A 12989-nucleotide genomic window follows, 5' to 3' on the forward strand; every position below is an offset into this window, starting at 1 on the left:
GTTACTTTTAAAATCCTCAGTGGTTCCATATTGATTTGAAAACAAGATACAAATTTCTGAGATGGTATTTAAAGAATTTCACAGTCCAGCTTTACCTTACCTTTTCCCATTTATTTCTCATCATTCATTTTAACACATTGTGCTCTAACTAAACTGGTTTACTTGCTGTTCCCTGAACTCACCATTCCATGCTTTATGTATTTTGCTTAGTCTGTCTCATAAATCTGGAATACACTCCTTTCTTACTTTTGCCTTTTATAATCCTTAGCTTTCTTCAAGGGTCATCTCAAGTACATGAAACATTTCATGTTTTCTCTCCTTATCAATGCTTTCCCCCTTCCTCAAATAGTCTTTATTTGTTTATCTTTTTAAGTGTCTTTCCTCATGCATACAATTTTCCCAAGGATAGAGGCTATTTTCATTTCATTTCTTTTCCCCCAGGGCTTAGCATGGTGCCTAGCATATAACAGGCACTGAATAAATGTAAGTTGAACATTGATTTAATTTGCAGTGTTTTTTGGTCAATATACAAAAAAGAACAAAAAAGGGGGCTATATATTGATTTCTTTGTAGGATTTCTCTAGTTCCTCATCCTCTGCAACAGATGTTAGCCCATAAGTGATGCTTAACTTCACTGTGTTCTTTTTGCCACTTCTCATCATGAATATTGAAATGTAAGATGATTACATGTCCTGGGAAGCATTTTTTTTTACTGCCTTTGGAAACATGAGAAAACAACTCCAACAACAGTTTTTTTTCCTTTTTAAAAGAAGAACATATTAGTCACCCTTGGATTTAGTTGCTAAGTACTTAAATCTTTTAGTTTCATTTATAAAGAGAATGTCATTTCTCAGTATGTAATTCTCATTGTACTAATTTGATTCAGTTTTTATTTAGTGACTCATTTATCATCATAAGATGAGGATATCATATTTAGAGTCCAGTAGTTAGGGTAACATCTATAGATGTCACCCAGCTATGTGACTCCTACACTTCTCTCTGTCCCATTTTCTGCCACCATCACTGTGGAAAACATTTAGCCTGGTAGACTCTGACACAGTTTTAACTGTGCTTTCTGTCATGGTTCCCCCTTGTCCTTTCATAAATATTCATACTCCTGACCTCACAGAAGTGTTGTGAAGATGACAGGATCATAGATACAGAACTAGAGGCAACCAAATTCAGTTCCTTAATTTAACAGATGAAGAAACTAAGGCACAGATAGATTAAGTGACTGGCCCAGGGCCATCCAACTAGTAAGGATGTATCAGTATTCAAACACAGATCTTCCTGACTCCAAGTCCACTATGCCACATAAGATAATGCACAAGAAATTTTCTTTTAATTTTGAAGAAAAAGTGGTTTGAACTTAGTTTTGTCCTGCAAAATATCAACTCCCCAGCTGTAACAGATGTTCCTATTCTCTTCCTCGATCTTCCCTGTTATTTTTTCCTTTACCACTTCAGAACTGTAGCCTCCTCTCCCAGAATTTCTTTCTGACAGCTAGTGGTATGGTTTGCCCTCTATTTGGTTAGTGGTGAAATTAGCCATGCATAGTTTAACTACAGTTTTCATAGTCAATTATTAATGAATATTTCATTCTATCTCTACTGCTCCTTTGCCAAACGGAATTGCTGTGAAGTTAATTACTTGGCAGTTTTTAAAGGTGAAAATGAAAGAAATTGCTTTCTGCAGCACAATTGTGATAGAGATACACTTGTTTCATTACAACACAGTGACCACAGAACCCTTTGATAAGTAGGCAAAGCGGGTCAGTCACTCCTCATTGTTCAAATGGCTGATAAAATATTCACAAAACTGAAATCTGATGGGGTCTGAAAGCTGAGGTTTTGTCGATTGGACTGCATTTGATTATATTCTTGGTAGACTCTTTGTAGTCTTTGCAATGCTGGGTTTTTTTTTTTAAATGTTTATATTTTGACCTGCTGGGTTCCTAACATTTAAAAGAGAATAAGCAACTTCCACCAGTGGAAACTCGGCAGGCAGCAAAGGTATGCCCTGCAAGCAATGCAGGAGACAAACACACTGAGGCATATCTGAAATTCATTGTGTGACTGGCTGTATTGCGCAAAATAGATACTCAACAAATGGCAAGGCTTAAAAGGTTACTGGATTTGCAGGCTTCACATTCCTTTCTACTTTGACACAATTTTACATATCTCTTTCTTTTCTTGCCTTAAAATACCAAGGTGGGGGGATAGTTCAAGAATCTTAATAAGGGTCATACTACGAGCATAGTGAGGGCTCTGGAGGGCCTGGTAACAGGTGTTTCCGGTGTTAAGGAGAGCATTCATTAACACAGAACCCAAGGATAGTCAAACTTTTGCAACACCATGTTTATTCAACAATTGTCAATTTGCCCTGTTTATTACAAAAGAAATGAGACTATTATGATCATTTCCCTAAAAATCATAAGGGGACATTTTGAAAAACTACAGCTGATCTTTTTAATTTGTTTGAAATGCTATGAGAAAATCTATTTACCATCTGCTTTCTTTTTTTCCAATGAGGATTTTTTTAATGAAAAAAACAATCAGTTCAACTTATTCCTTAAAACTTCTCTTCCTCCTTTGTTTCTTTCCCTGCTTTGTCTATCTCCTTTGAAGTCATTTACCTGGTAAGACAGTTAGCATCTTCCTTTCCCTCTTTTCCCCTAGCCTTTTGCCCTCTTTCCCCAAGTTCCCTCTCCTCTATCCCATACTTCTCCTCCCTTCAGAATTACCTAGCATGACATAAAATTTGATTTAACTTAAAATGTGACAGGAAAGTCAATCATCTTGTTGCCTGTGGGACTTCATTTGCTAAAGAAACAGGAAAAGTATCCTAAATTAAGCAGAATCATGAGCATAATAGTAATTTTATTTTCTATTTTCAAGAGGAGCTTTTCACTCTAATATGAACAAAATTATCTATTCTACATTTCGTAATGCTTTCTATCTCTTTTTTGGTTCTGAATTCTTCCCCTCCCCATAGATCTGACAGACAGATATACTTTGCTCTTCCAGTTTGATTGCTTCACTGTCTATAGTGCCCTTTAGTAAGATGTAGTTTCCTTCCCTATCTCTTTTAATTAGATGTATTTTTGCTTTTTCTTTGTGTAAGGTCAGGATTACAATTACTGCTTTTATTTTTTTTACTTCAGTTGAAGCATTATAGATTCTACTCCAGCCCTTACCTTTACTTTCAGTGTGTTTCTCTCTGTATCAAATGTGTTTCTTGTCAACAACAAACTGTAGGATTCTAATTTTTGATCCACTCTGCTGTCTGCTTCCATTTTATGGGAGAGTTCATCTCATTCACATTCACAGTTATGATTACTACCTATGTATTTCTCTCCATCCTATTCTTCCTTCTGTTTATCTTCTCTTTCCTTTCATCCTTTCCTAACCCAGCAGTGTTTTGTTTCTGTCTACCACCTCCCCCAATCTACCCTCTCTTCTGTCAGATCCTACCCCCATCCCCCTTTACTTAATCTCCTCCCCTCCTACTTTCCTGTCAGGTAAGATAGATTTCCATATTTAACTGATTGTGTATATTATTCCCTCTTTGAGCCAATCTTGATGAGAGTAAGGTTAAAACAATGCCCGTCACCCAACGTCCAATCTTCCCCTCCATTAAAATAGGTCTTTGCCACTTTTTCATGTGAGATAATTAACTCAATTCTACCTCTCCCTTCCTTCTGCATCCAGTGTACTCCTCTTTCTCATCCCTTAATAATTTTTGTCATTCCCTCAGATCTACCTTATACCTGTACCCTCTGTCTATGCATATTCTTTGTAGCTGTATTTTTAGTGACAGAGTTTTTTAGTTACAAGTATCATTTTCTCATGTAGGAATGTAAATAAGTTAGCTCTATTGAATCCCTTATGTTTTCTTTTCTATTTTTACCTGTTGATGCTTCTTGTGTATCTTGATATTGGAGGTCAAATTTTTGGTTTAGTTCTGTTCTTCTCTTTATGAAGACTTGAAATCTTTATATTTTGTGGAGTGACCATTTTTCTCTAGCTGTATCATGCTTAATTTTGCCAGCTAAGTGAGTTTTGGTTGTAGTTCTAACTCCTTTGCCCTCTGGAATATCATGTTCAATGACCTCTGATTCTTTAATGTTACAAATGACAAGACCTGTATATTCCTGATTGTAACTCCCCAATATTTCAATTGTTTCTTTCTGGCTATTTGCAGTATTTTTTCCTTGACCTGATAGTTCTAAAATTTCATTATAATATTTTTTGGGTTTTTATTTTGTTTTTTTGGTTTTTATTTTTATTTTGGCATCTCTTTGAGGAGGTGATTGGTAGATCCCTTTAATGCCTATTTTGCCCTCTGGTCCCAGGATATCAGGGCAGTTTTGTTTGAAAACTTCTTGAAAGATGCAGTTCAGTCCTCTTTTTGATTATGGCTTTCAAAAATTCCAATATTGTCTCTCCTGGGCCTAAATCCCAGGTCATTTTTTTCCCATACATTTTCTTCCATTTTTTCATTCTTTTGAATTTGTTTGACTAATTCATGATGTCTCATAGAGTCACTAGCTTCCACTTGCCCAATTCTAAATTTTAAGTATTTTCCTGAATTAGCTTTTGTGCTTTCTTTTCCATTTGGCCAATTATACTCTTTACAGAGTTGTTTTTTTCAGAGGATTTTTGTATCTCCTTTTCCATTTGGCTAATTCTACTTTTTAAGTAGTTTTCCAAGCTGTTGACTCTTTTTTCATAATTCTGTTGCATCACTCATTTATTTTCCTAATTTTTTCCTACCTCTCTTACATGATTTTTAAGCTCCTTTTTAAGCTCTTCCATGAATTCTTTCGGGCTTGAGACCATTTCCAATTTTTCTTTGGGGTTTTGTCCATAGATGTTTTAACATTGTTTTCATCTTCTGAGTTTATGTCTTGGTCTTCCCTGTCACCATAATAACTTTCTATGGTCAGATTCTTTTTGTTGTTGCTGTTTGTGGCTCACCCTTTTTTTTAAATTTTACCTTTCCCCTTTCTTTTAAATTTGAACTCTGCTCCCAAGGTGAAAGGAACAGTCTCTGGCTTCTTGTGCTAGTGGCTGCAGGCCATGACTGTTTACCTGGTGCTGTGCTGGTGATGTCCTGAGGTCCCTGGAGGATCCTCATGTCTGGTACTACATGGAATGGGTGGGTGAAGGTTGACTGGTGCTGCTGAAGCCCATAGAGATCTGACAGCTAATTTGGTCTAAACTGGGGTCCTAGTGGTGGTGTCTGGCATGTACTGAGGCCTGGTGGGGTCTGCCTTTCCCCATGGCTACACTGAAACATGTGTATTTTTCTTTTCTTATATATTTTCTAATTACATGTAAAAATTTAATATTCATTATTTTAAAAAATTTGACTTTCAAATTTTCTACCTCCATCCCATCCCTCCCCAGTGCTTAAAAAGGCAAGCACTCTGACACTGATTATACATGTGAATTCATGAAAAACACATGTCCATACTAGCCATGTTGCAAAAGAAAATTCATGCAAACACACACACAAAACACAAAGAAAAATGAGGAAAGTCTGAAAAATTATTTTTTCATGTGCACTTAGAGTTCCTTGGTCCTCTCTCTGGAGATGGATAGCATCTTTCATCTTGGATCCCTTGGAATTGTCTTGGATCATAGTCTTGACAAATGGTCTCTTTTGAGATCACAGCCTACAATTGATGCAATTAGTGAAAAACACTACCTCAGTTATATTTGCACTTTCTAAAGTTGAATCTCTTGGTCCTAAGCAGGAAAGAGGAGCCAAAATTTGGATCAGGAGTTTTGCATTGAATGAGCTACTGAAAAATATGAGCTTTGGTGGCTCTGAGCAAAAGACACTTCATGTGCAAATTTGGGCTGGAAAGATTAAATAGGTTTTACTGAGAATATCTCAAAAGTGCTTATTTTCTTTATATAAATTCAACTGTGTGAGCAAGTATCAAATATTTATGACAAACATATTCTTCCTCTTATTGTAAATCAATGTTAACTATTATCATTATTGACATCATTTTCACTCATTTACTCCATAGAATTTAGTAGCTTCTCTACCAAATTGATTATTTTAATTAAAAACATATTACCTTGGGTTTTGGTTTGAATAAGTTGAAACAGTGACCTTCGATATTTTAAATTTAAAGATCATTCAACAGCTTTAGGATACATGTTCAAAATATGAAGTATTTATTAGCTAAGGTGAATCAGGAGGAAAAGAAGATTCGAAAAATACAATTAACCCAGTGGGATGTGAATACCAAATTCAGAGAACCTAAGAAGTTTTTTTTTTTTAAAGAGTACATGTCAACTTCTTCTCAAATATGATTGATATCTTATTGCTTGCCTTCTCCAGGAGTGGGGGAAGGGTCAATCGAAATGGGGAGAGGTTGAAATTCAAAAATTAAAAATAATGCATGTTAAAATGTTTTTTTAAAACATGTAATTGAGAAATAATTAACAAAATAAATAAAATATATAAAATGCCACTAGTCACTGTCATATTTTTGCTTTGGTCACAAATGCTTTTGAGTCAGTTAAATTTGGAATTGCAAAAGTCATTAATAATCATACAAAACAGATCATATATGTTTCTGAAAATTTTAAATCACAATGATTGAATAGAGACTGCTTGATCTCAATTCAGAAGACCCGGGTTCAAATTTTGACTAATACAGTGGAGGGAAGCTTGGGAAAGTTATCTAATCTCTCTCAGGTTAATTTTCCTCACAAGTAAAATAAGTCATTGGATTGAGATGACCTCTAGGTCCTTTCAGTCTCTGAATCTAGGATACCCAAAACTTTCTAAATTAGAAGTTTTCTTTCAAAAGAACGGATCAGCATTTATAAACAATACTTTAGTTTTGTTTCAGGAGTCTTGGTCTAATTACATCGAAATTCTGTGACTTCTCATGCCTTCTGAACAGCTTAGTAATTAGAAAAGAAAAAGAAAGGCATCAATACAGCTGAGAAGCATTTGTAGATTGATCAGCATTCTTACAACCTACATTCTTAATGGTAGAGTTTATTAGTCAGAAATCCTGCTGTTAACATTTCTATTTGTTTTTAAAAGTAAGTTTTCTGTGTTAGGGCTTAAGAATTATTCATTAGACCAGCAGGTAACTTCCTTTCATGGTATATACCCTTTTGGAATTGCAGTGATCCTTAGGACTAGAAGTAAAGCTAGAATGAGATTGAATTGATGACTTGGTACAAAATGTGGGCTGCAATAACCACAGGTCACTACTGATTGTTGAAGGATCTACTCTGTCATGTTACTGTCATTTGCAAACTTAAAAGATTGGTTTGATAAACAGAGAAAGTACACATTTTAGAACTATGTAAGAGTTAAGCATAATTTTCTTTTTCACTTTGAGACTGTGTCTGCTTTGTAAAACTAGTTGGCTTAAATTTAGTCAACTAAAAATTGATTTCAGCAAAATTATATTTTTCTCAGCATGACTGTCAATTATTGGTTTTGATTGGATTTTTTTATTATTTTTTCCCAAGCAGTTGCTTTAGTATGATCTAGACACAGTTTGAAACTTAGTTAATTACCTCTCTATGTCTCCATTTCTAAAGTGATGATTCTATTGGTACCCTAATTCATAGATATATGTCTGGAGAAATAGATAAATCTTGCTAATTCATTTTGAAGACCCAATTATGCATAATTATATGTTTCATTTTGTACTTTGTGAATATTTTATTCTGACATGCTACCATGCTAGATCTTATGTCTTCATATGTAAAATTATGGGATAGGACTAGATGATCTCTAGCAATAAAATCAATAAATTGATAAACGTTTAATAAGTGCCCACTATGTGCCAGGCATATAGTACTGGGAATACAAAAGGAGAAAGAAGAGAATCCTTGCCCTCAAGGAGCTTATGATCTAATTGGAGAGACAACTTATAAACACACACACAGCAAGCTATGTAACAGGATAAATAAGAAATTATTAAAAGGGTGAAAGCACTGGAAGTAAGAGAGATTAGGGAAGTTTTCTATAGATGATATTTTAGTTAGGACTTAATGGTAGCCAGGGAGGTCAGGAGTCAGAGGAGGGAGAGAGCATATACCGCAGGCATTGGAGACAGTTGGAGACGATTACCAGAGCAGAAAGATGGAATGTTTTATTCATGGAATAGCTAGGAGAAAAGTGTAATTTGACTGAAGAGTGTGTGTTGGGAAGTAATATAAACAAAGACTGATAAACTAGGAGGAGTCTAGGTAATGAAGACCTTTGGATGCCAAATAGAGCATTTTGTATTTATTTCTGGAGGCAATAGGAAGCCATTGGAGTTTATTGAGTAGAGATGGTGCATGGCATAATCATTCTAGTTAGTTACTACTTCACAATGGAGAATAGATTGGAGGACAGACTAGAATAGACCCACCAGAAGGCAATTACAATTATCAAAGCATGAGGTGATAAGGCCCTGCACTAAAGTGGTAATAGTGTTAGAGGAGGGGAGGGAGTATTGGAGAGATGTTGCAAAGGTGGATCCTGGCAACGACTTAGATATGGGAGAGGTGTGAGATAATGAGGATGACTGCTAGGGTGTGAGACTGAGGGACAGGAACTGGGCAGATGGTGTTCTCTAGAGTAGTAGGGGAGGTAGGAGCTGGGAAAGGTTTAGAAGGTAAGATAGTGAGTTTTGTTTTGGGTGTATTGAATTTAAGATATTTACTCAACAACCTGTTGGAGATGTCTGAAAGGCAGTTGGAGATGCAAGATTGGAGGATAGTAGAGAGATTGGGGAAGAAAAAGGAGATTTGAGAATCATCAGCTTAGGGATGCAAGTCTATCAATGGAAACTTTTGAGATCACCAAGTGAAATATTAGAGATGGAGAAGAGAAAAGGCTCCTGAACAGAACCCTGAAGGTCACCTATGGTTAGAAGGTATAATTTGGAAGAAAATCCAGCAATGGAGACAGAGGAGTGATCAGATAGATAGGAGGAAAACAAGGAGAGTGGCGTTTGGAAAACCTAGAGAGAATACTGTATCAAGAAGAAGAGAGAGTGATCAATGGTGTTAAAGACTCCAGAGAGGTCAGGAAAAGGAGTATTGAGAAAAGGCCATTGGATTTGGCAACTAAGACATCACTAAATTTGGAGAGAGCAATTATGATGGAATGATAAGGTCAGAAGCTGGACTATAAGGAGTTAAGAAGAGAAAGAGAGGAGAGAGCTGAGGCACCTGCTGTAGATGACCTTTTCAAGGAGTTTAACTACAAAAGAAAAGATATATGATGATAGTTAAAGGGGAAGGAAGAATCAAATGGAGGGTTTTTTTGTTTTTTTCAGAATAGAGGAGGCATAAGCATATTTGTAAGTATTAGGACATGAACTTGTAGGAAGGGAGAACTTGAAAATAAGTGAAAGAGTGGACATGACAGAGGGGGCAATCTGTTCAAACTCTAAATGTTCTTCAAGTTTTCAATTATGATGCTACGATTTATCTAATAATGTGAATCATCTTTGAGTCATCATTTTCCCTTCTCTGATGAGATCCAATCTGTTACCAAGTCCTGTTTGTATTATCTTTGAAATATCATATTTGTCATTCTTTCCTTTCCCTCATCCTTCTATTCTAAGATCGTTATTACCTCAATATGGGACTATTGCATCTCTCTCCTAATTGGCATTCCTGACTCTAGGCTTTCTCTTCTCCAATTTAGCATGAATAATTTACCTACATTAATCTCCTTTAAGCATTGTTTTCATCATGTTATTCTTCTACCAAAAACAAAACAAAACAGACACCCACACAAAGGAAATGAGATAATAAATGTAAAGTACTCTGCAAACATTAAAGCACCATCTGTGTGAGGTTTTGTTGTTGTTATTGTTAATAATAACAATATCTGATAATTTTCAGTTTTCTACCAAAATTTGGAAATATCTGAATTTCCTGGCCCTTTACAAGCTGGTACTACCCTAATTATTTGACCTTATTTCAATCCAGTTCAATTCAACAAGCATTAATGAGATTGGAATTTGAGAATACCTAGAAGGACCAGACAGTGTCCAGTGACGCAGTGCACCTTAACTTATATATAAATGAAGAGGTTAAACTTGATGACCTCTAAGCTCTTTTATACACCTAAATCTTTAATCTGATGATCTATAATCCTATAATCCCTACTCCCAAAGAATCTATGTTCTAACAAGGGATACAAGAACATACAGTTATCCCTTCCACATTATGACTTTCCTCATCTTGGTTTCAAGTCAGCATAAGATATTAAATGGAAATTTTTGGAGAGTTTTTCAAAAGCTGAGGATGACATGCTAAGGCCAGCAGAAAATACAGGAAAAGTTTAGAAACTCAGAAATGCAAAAAAAATATGTATAGTATTGTATGCTCTACACGTATCTTATATTTTAATTCCATAGTGATTCAGACTTCTCTGGTCCTAACAGAGAGCCAAAAATTTAAAGGAGATTTTCCAGACTGTGCAGGTTCTGTGCCCGTAACTGCCTCCACCCCCCATCATGAAGAAGGGATAACTATATGTAAGTAAATGTAGAATAAAAATAAAGTAAATATAAATCAGTTAAACATAAGGTTGTTTGGGAGGGAGAGTTAAGCAGATCAGGAACAACTTCATGTAGAAGATGGTGCATGAGTTGTGTCTTGATGGAGGAGTGAGATTCTATAGCCTGGAAGTGAGAAGGCAAAGGGAAAAAGGCTTAATTTTCAGGTAAGAGTGTTATGTGAGTGTTATGTGAGAAGAATAAATAGGACAATCTGGTTGGCCTTATTAACAAATTAGGCAAGGCTCACTTCATGCTTCCTGTTTACCCAAAGATAGCTGCAGGTAAGTATAACACCAATGAGATACCCACAGTTACCACCATGGATATGTATTGATATTTCCAGGGTAAATTTGCAAAATATAAACTGTCTTCCTCAAAGATGAAGTGAAGAAATTTATTCAAACACCAGAAAGCCAAATCCATCATAGTAACAAAGAAATCTATACACATTATCACTGCAAGGAGCACTGCCATCTCCAGGCCTTCCCTTCATCAGGCCTCCCCACAAACAAGCTCCCTTAGGCAAAATCACTCCCTCTCTCACTCATGCTAGCTGCTCTGCTCTGCTCTGCCTTGCTGTCTCCCAGCTCTGCCCTTTTTGCTCCACCCATTAGGCAAGCTCCTCCCACCATCGACTCCATGTGACTAAATCTGTGGGCTGGGCCAAAGCTCCAAGCAGGTCACATGGGCCTATCAAGGGGCAGAAGGTCTTCAAATTCCCTTACCATTATATTCACTCCCAAGATCTTTAGTGTCCAAGAATAGGTCAATGGGAACTTAGGGATAACTGGTATCAAAATAACTTCACAACAATAGAATAAAGATAACACAAAATAGACAAATAAAACAATATCTTAGGGTGGGGACTTGAACACAAGCACTCCATTATTCTCCTTTCAAATGAATGGGACCTAAAATCCCTTGGGGTAAGGGGCCAGAGTCTCTTCTTCTATAACTACTTCCTGCTGAGATTGGATATAGAGCTGTCCCTACCTTAAGAGGTCCCATTCAAGGTGTCAGTTCTTTAGCCAGTGTTGGGAGCTTGGTCAATGCCAGGTCTAGGGGTGACACATCACAGTCTTAGACAGACGCTGACATTCAGTTTAAGCAGTTAGTCATCTATAAGTGGAGGGCACTAAACCTGCAGAAGACAAATCTATCAAATAGGTTCAACAAACAAAGGCCAAAAAGAATAAGAAGACAATAATCAGAAGCAGGGTAAATAAAGCATCAGTCATGCTTCTGGAGTCCATGAACCCACCATCATAGACCTATTCACAGTAAAATATGAGTTAAAGGCACAATTTGGTAATCATCTTCTCCTAATAAACAATAGTTACAGTGGTAGATCCATTTTTCCAATATATGGTTAAAGTGATATGAGGTCTGTAATCATGCCTCTGTATTTCTTTAATCTGAGCCAGGCTTGGCCAATTTTTCTTCTTCCTGAAGGTGTGATGAACTTAGATACAATGATTCAGAAGGATCTGTAAGAGCAGTTCTTACTTCCCTCTGTTTTCTAATATTAAGTCTCTTTTCTCGGTACATCTTATATAGTCTGTTAAGTGGAGTACCATCTATTCTTCCAACATCTATCCCTGCTCTTAATAAAGCAGTAAATATTTGTCTCCTTGTTAGTCTATTCTGACTTTGAATTCTCTGGCTATTTGCTCTTCTCTCTTGAGGAAAGTTATCTTTTCTCCATTTCCCTAAGTTACCTAACTGTGAAATCTTATCCAGCACCTCTGAAAGAGAATGCCCTATTTCCAAAATTAGTAGAGTCAGAATTATGTGCTTATAAGTATGAAGAGGAGTCCCCACTATTATATTTCTATGAGGAACCATTAAGGGAGTGCTATGATAAGCACTGCAGTCTCTGACCATTATTAGTTTTCATTACCTCTTCCTTTTAACTTTCTCATACAGTCTCTAAGTGAATGCCACTGTCTATCTCCACTAAACTACATAGAATCAATGGGATACTGCTTACTGCATCCCTCTGTATCTAAAGCTAACAGATTGGTTCCATTGTTGCCTGGTTGAATATGGTATTCTCTAAAAGACTGTTGTACAAAAGGATTCTGACTAATACCTATGAATTTCAAACAATCCATATTATCTATTCATATTCCTCTGGGGTCTTTGCCACTGATTCTCACCATCCAAGATAGTAATCATTCTTCCATTTTTGGGGTGAATCAACTTAAAACATCTGTGACTTCCTGCTAAGTAAAATCTTCAGTTACTTCCTTAGACACTGTGTGACCCCTCTGGTTCTCCTGCTTCCTTCATAGTATTGGACATGCACCTACATTCCTAGAAACTTCCACATCTAAATTTGTTCATTTTCCTCCCATGCATCTTCCACCCAGCCTACCTGACTTTCCTCATCTTGATACAATCTTTATTTATTAGAATAAAGTACCTGTCTATC

The sequence above is a fragment of the Notamacropus eugenii genome, chromosome 2 (assembly GCF_028372415.1).
Source record: "Notamacropus eugenii isolate mMacEug1 chromosome 2, mMacEug1.pri_v2, whole genome shotgun sequence".
Lineage (NCBI taxonomy): Eukaryota > Metazoa > Chordata > Mammalia > Diprotodontia > Macropodidae > Notamacropus > Notamacropus eugenii.